The sequence below is a fragment of the Mytilus trossulus genome, chromosome 10, assembly GCF_036588685.1.
Source record: "Mytilus trossulus isolate FHL-02 chromosome 10, PNRI_Mtr1.1.1.hap1, whole genome shotgun sequence".
NCBI lineage: Eukaryota > Metazoa > Mollusca > Bivalvia > Mytilida > Mytilidae > Mytilus > Mytilus trossulus.
Genome location: NC_086382.1, coordinates 41,969,671 through 41,976,545, shown reverse-complemented (window position 1 = coordinate 41,976,545; position 6,875 = coordinate 41,969,671). Strand labels below are relative to the sequence as shown.

At 31.2% G+C, this 6,875-nt stretch overlaps 1 long non-coding RNA gene across 1 annotated transcript; it reads right to left on the bottom strand.

Annotated features, from left to right (window-relative positions):
- Positions 1-889: 889 nt before the first annotated feature.
- On the bottom strand, positions 890-4,251 carry LOC134686255 (uncharacterized). The gene is made up of 4 exons (XR_010101578.1): positions 4,197-4,251; positions 3,135-3,199; positions 2,476-2,639; positions 890-1,120 (listed from the first exon to the last, which is right to left on the bottom strand). It is a non-coding gene; the product is annotated as an uncharacterized LOC134686255 (long non-coding RNA).
- Between the last annotated feature and the right edge of the window lie 2,624 nt (positions 4,252-6,875).

The following is a 6,875-nucleotide window of genomic DNA, read 5'->3' as shown; positions in this document are numbered from 1 at the left end:
CTCAAAAACTTAACTTTGACCACTGAACCATGAAATGAGGTCAAGGTCAGATGACGCCTGCCAGCTAGACATGTACACCTTACAATCATACCATACACCGAATAAACTTGACCTATTGTTTATAGTACCTGAGATATGGACTTGACCACCAAAACATTACCTTGTTCACTGATCCATGAAATGAGGTCAAGGTCAAGTGAAAACTGTCTGACGGGCATGGGAACCTTGCAAGCTACGCACATACCAAATATAGTTATGATAACTAAAAGGATAACTTATCCTTTTACTTATAACAAGAGAGAATTTCACATTACATGAAAATGAGGTCAAGGACATTAGACATGCGACTGATGGAAACTTTGTAACATTAAGCATCTAAATACAAAGTATGAAGCATCCAGGTCTTCCATCTTTGTAGATAAAGCAGTTGTAATACTGCATTGTTTTATGCATAAAATCTACTATTTAATCAAATGTGTTTATAATGTATCCATTTTGAGATCTGGTAAACCCGGTTAACACAATAATAATTCATTTGCGGGATAATTTTATTCCTGTTTTCTTTTTGTTGATGACAGATCTTTATTTGTTGGGCTATAAATTTGAATATATTCACTCTTTTTGATAAATGAGGGCCAATTGAAAGTTTTAAACTATTCTGTTAATTGTATTCAACTTTAAGTATTGTGTTTTGTGTTGTTGGGATGCCGTCAAATGAACCTATACCCCACATCTCCTTGTATCACATGTTCATATTTTTGGAATAAAGTTAAATCATATTTAACTGTATTATTTGGCTAAAATTGAGTCTGAGATAAAACTATTCTTTATTCTATTTTAATTAATAACAACAATACATGTATGTTCATGATTAATTTATGAAGACATGCAATTTTTTGAAAACAAAAATTTAATAAAACGAAAATATCCATGTGCAGCTAGTATGCACTTCAATTCACTCATTGAAACATGAATAATCCTTGTTTGAGAGTGCATTAGTCTTGTTATTTGTAAGTATGAGTCTATTCCATTTATGTATACATGTAGAATCTTTACAGGCTTTCAATGCGTCTCATATAACTTGGTAAACTTCCAATGATTAGGTTGACATAATTGTGATCTGAAAATATATAAACATTTTTTTTTAACTTTGTTACTTCTGGTTTGATGTACAGTGAGTAGGTAAGGGATGTATATGGTATGCCATAATTGTTTGTCCATCCATCCTTTCAAATGACAACACTTTGTTCAATATCTCAAAGTAGAAGGGGCTAAATAAAAAAGGTTTTTATTTGGCCCAGATATTACTAAAAAAATAACAGTTATCCTTAATATTTCAAAAAATTTCCAAACTAGACTAAGGTACACCATTTTCAGAAAATAATGTTTTTTTTTACAATTTAAGAGTTACTATGGCAATAAACTTAGACAAAATTTTCCTTGTTTTTTGGATCAAATAAAAATATATTTTAGACTTTATATGTGTGCATCCAAGAAAGTTATACATTTCCAAACATAATGTGTCTTTTTGAAATAGTTGACAAACATTTTTTATTCTTGGACCAAAAATAGTCCTTAAATATTATAGTCTTCTTTGCTTTAAACAATTTCTCATGAAATTTTAACACAAAATTTAGATTCAGTTCCCTTTTAATTTTGATTTTTTTTGAGTCAAAAGTTGCAGGACCTATCATATTTAGGGTTATTTTTCACACCTCATATTAAGCTTGAGTTTGCTTAATGTCAATAATCTCATATCTGTACTGAATGTCTTTCAGTTGTTTGAATACTTGTACCTGGCATGTCTCCTCTTTTTTTTGGTTAAATGTATTTCTATTTGTATCCATCTGATGAGTTAATACTTTTTCAACTTATTTTATAAATTGTTCTTATTTTGTACTGTTACACCACTGTTTCATGTAAGGGGAGGGTTGGCCACCAGCTTTCATGTTTAACTCTACCACATGTTTATGTCTGTCCCAATTCAGGAGGCTGTAATTCAGTGGTTGTTGTTTGTTGTATCACATTTTTTATTTTTTTTTCATTATTTTGTACATAAACTAGGCCAAATTTCTTGTTACAATTGTTTTACATTTGTCATTACAGGGTCTTTTATAGCTCTCTGTATGGTATGGGATTTACTCATTGTTTAAGACTGTATGGTGACCTACTTTAGGCTACAATTGTTAATTGCTGTCATTTTGTCTATCATTAGATGAGTTTTGTCATTGGCAATCATACAACATCCTTTACATAACAAATGCTCTATTCTATACAGTGTAGTTGTATCTAACAATTTGACTAATATCACCATGATATATATAGGAAAAATAGTAATATTTAGAAAAACTTTTGTATTTGTTTTAATATAAAATTTGGTCTTGTATTTTATGCTCAAATATATCTAGCATTTTTCTAGTAAAAACTAAATTTTATGAACAACCAATTTATAACTTTCATAGAAGATATACTTACGGTGTATCAATTGATTCATATTGAAGCTACATGTACACTGTACATGTATAAGTAAACTTTCTCACAGTTTCATTCTGTCTGGTTCCAAGTCTTAACAATTACTGTTAAAGTCTCAAAGGAAACTAATTCAATAACTGTGTTCAAAGTCCTTCTGGTTGACATAGCTGAAATTAATAAAGAGATAATGAAATAAGTTTAACTAAAAATAAATTGTTGCATTATTTATTAAACATATATGAATAGATAGTTCGAAAAATATTGGGGAGGGAAGTATAATTGACAATTAAAAACTGAATCCAACCTTTTTTATAATTCATTCACTATGTATTATCTTACTATACTAATTAAAGAAAGTTATTGAGTGTTTAACTGTCACATACATTTGTAACTGTAAAAAAGATGTGTCTACATTAATTGATTTGATAAAATATGGCTTCTTGTCAAACTCAGTTTTCATTTTAAGAATCAATTTTAAACATTGAAGTATTTAAATGTGAAGTTACCTTATTTACAAACATTTTTGAAGATCAATGTAAGTACATTTAATATATGTATTCCATATGACAGCGAGTCAGGATGATTAAAAACTATTTTTTTATAATTTGATAAAGTAATTAAATAATCCATGCAAATAAAAATATCTAAAAATAAAATAATACCTAATATACACTTTTTGTTTTTTTCATTATGATTCAGTCTAAACATTGTGCTGTTTTGTCACCATCTGTAAGATAAAAAAACAACAACATTAGAACTGATCACTGTCGTCCTAGAATTATAGTCAACACTCAACAGTGCATTTTTTGCAGGAATAAAAGATTTATTAGTACATGTACATGTATATATATAAGGCCAAATTAAATAATATCTATGAAAAAAATATGGTAGGTAGGTAGGGAATTTATTTTATTCAACATTAGGAGAGATATTCTGACTTGTAAAATGCTCATTGAAAAGACGACAAAAAAAACTCTAAGGCAGGCAGCTATTTGTAACCTTAAATCATAGGGTAAATGGGGAAATAGGAAACACACATATTTTCTTATTTGCCCTAAATGATTTTTCTTGGGGGGGATGTGTATTATAACATTGTATAAATTGACCAGATAATAATTCAATAAAATATTCTTGAAATAAATAGTGATACCAGGGATTGAAATAAAAATTTTAGCATTGTAGCCCACAGCTTAAATTTTATAGCCAACATATATATTAAATATACAAAAAAAAAAGAAATTGAAGTAGCCCACACTTAAATGCTTGTAATTGTAGGGGCTATTGTGTGTGGACTCGTGCTAATTTCAAACCCTGAATACTGAAATGAAAATGTTCCCATCCAGACTATTGTACATTTATTTTGCACATGACCATGATGACATATATATAATAAAAGCAAAATTCATTATAAATCTTGTATGTGTGTGTTACCCTGTGTTATTTTTCAAGTAAATACATTGTATAATAATTTTATGATTGTTTTATTTCTTTATTCCATGAAATTATATATGAATCGAGTTTTGAGAAAATTTATCCCTAATTTAATCCATATGGAGCAGCTTCTCGGGTAAATTTAACCACTCTCACACAGTCACAATATTTTATGCAAAGTCGATAGTTTTCAAGCCGTAATTGACCACAATCGATTTCTTCGACCTAACGATACTGAATTTTGCAAAGTTTCTATTTAGTTAAATTATTTGGATTGAGTGTATTTTACTTACAGTTATCGTTTTTATTCATGTATTATGGTAAAGTTGATATCAGATATCCTCATTCGCAGGGGAAATCATAGAGAGGGGAGGAGCCTAACTCGCTTCAGATGATAATCAGACAATGGCGGCTTTATTTCGGAAATATCTAGATTTTACATAACAAATAAGAATACAGTCCGAACATACCGATAAATTATCCTGCTAGTTCGATTGGCTTAAAGTTTTTTCGTGTAAGTGTATGAACCCTTGACCGGTTATTTGGGGTCTTCTTCTACACTCCCAAAATATGATAACAAACACGTCTTAGCACACGAATGTACTCGATCAAAGTGTTTTCTACGTGTATTATGAAAACTATAGAAAAGGGGGGGGGGGGGGGGGGGGGGGAATACTTGAAAAAATAATTTAAATTTGTTTTATTCCTTTAAATTAGTCTACCGATATACAAATTTCATTAATAGAGTAAAAGTAATTAAAAATGAATTTATATTTCAGCAAGAAATTTACATAAAATGTTTTTTTTATAAACCAGTTTAATTCTGTAACAAATCCAGTACGCATTTTTTCACCGGAGGAAAAACTATCGGTGCTTTCACTTGCATAATTTTGATTTTGGATATCATGTATAACACTTGCGGTATCCTCGTGTAAGCATTGATTTGCTTAAACTGAGTTACATTTTTTAAAGATTTGTAAATAACAAAAAAAAACGGAGCGAGGCAAAAGTTTTTGAGGTTATTTTTAAAAAAATATTCTTCTAAAGGGGTGCAATGTAGGTATTTCGAACTATTGTGAGGTACAGTCAGCAAGAAATTAAAGTTTCAAGTAGAAACCACCTAAATCCAACCTGACAACAATTTACAATCACTATAGTATCATGGACGGACAGATTTAAAACAATATATGTTCCTGTTCCGCGAAAAACCTCTCAGTTATGATGACAAGGTCTCTTACAAACTTGAAAAATCTTCAACAAACTCCTAACACCAATAACTTACGCACTACATGTAAGAGATTCATTCTGCATATCTATGATAGAGTTTATAAAGCTGCAACCCAAAACAGAAGCTGAAGATCATGCGAACATTTTATTTTGATTCTGTGTTCCTATGCAAACTGAGTGTGCAGACCAATCTACACTGAAGACACCAGCACTTCTAAAATAATCAATATAAGGTCATAAATATCCCTGAAAGACATTGGTGCTTGTAATTGTGATAAACAGAAACATCACAAAAATACGAAGCCCTTGTTTGCAGATCGTCAATGTCACTTAGCCATTCAACATGGTTTAAATTATGTGAAATGAAACCGGTTCACTTAAGAATTACTTTAACACTCCATAACACCATCATCGACAAACTTGGTTAGGACGATGGAAATGTAAAGAGTTGACAGATAGACGGGTGGATCGACGGAAGCAAAGTGAGACAAGACAGATCACATCAGCTCACATGACCAATACTAGATACCAGTATTAGATTTCGCAAACGAAAATTTCCACTTTTCGCCGTGATTTCCAATTGTTCTTTAATTATATGTTATGTTTTAACTTTTTGGATTTTCGGAGGTCGTGCCAGACTTAATATATACATATACTGTGTTCGCCACAAACCACTAAAATCAGAATGAGATACATTTACGAAGTTATTTTTATTTTGTGGGGATACGGCCATGCACGTATTTACGGTATACATAATTCGCCACTTCGATTATCAAAGAAATTGATTATAAAACGGCAAAAACAATGTAACAATTGTTTGTAATTTAACTGCTTAAACATGTTTTTCATTTTTCAATCAGACACCTTCCTTTGAAGTATATAATATTTATAGAACTTGAATAAATTGTAGGTCAGTTGATTCTGTTACTTAGTATAGAAAGTCCCTGGTTAAACTGACTGTTTTATATACTTTGAATGTTAAGAAGGAATGGTCTCTTCTGATACTGAAACAAGTTGAAGACAACCCATACTTTGCAAATTTTAGGGGGGTGGCGCACGCCCGCCACGCCCCCATGTAAATCCGCCCCTGGTTCAGTGGCGGATCCAGAAATATATATAGTTTTTATGCAAGTTGGCTTCTTTATCTTAAGTATTGTTCACTGAATCAGGATAGGCAGATCTAACCCAATTTATAGTGACAAATTTGGTTGATATATATTGTCTGCTTAATTCTATAATTTGCATATTTATAAATCTGGATTGCAGATCTTTGATGATTTTTTTTAACTATGACGATTAGAAGCTATGACAAAAGAAACAGCTAGGTATGAACCGTAAGCTGCAGTCAGCAATGTAACCATAAATCGTATGTCCATAATATTTGGAATGCAGTTGTCAGAAGCTGGATAAAACTTGGTAGTTAGGGTGCTCCCACCCCTCTTATTAAGCTTCATTTAGGGTCAGTCAAGATTTTTGCAGGTTTCACTCATAAATTCTACTAGCTTTGGGACCCCTCCACAAACCACTTTTACAAATTCTAGATATGCATCGGGTTGTATTTACTGAAGCACATCTTATACTAAAAGTCATGGAGTTTTTTTTTAGACAAGCCCATGTTCAGGGTTTATTGACTAGAGACCTTTTACATGCATGGACACAATTTATGAGTCATTTTTCAGTAGATGCATTTGGTCTCTGGTTGAGAGTTGTCTTTTTCAATCATTAGCAATCTTACCACATATTTT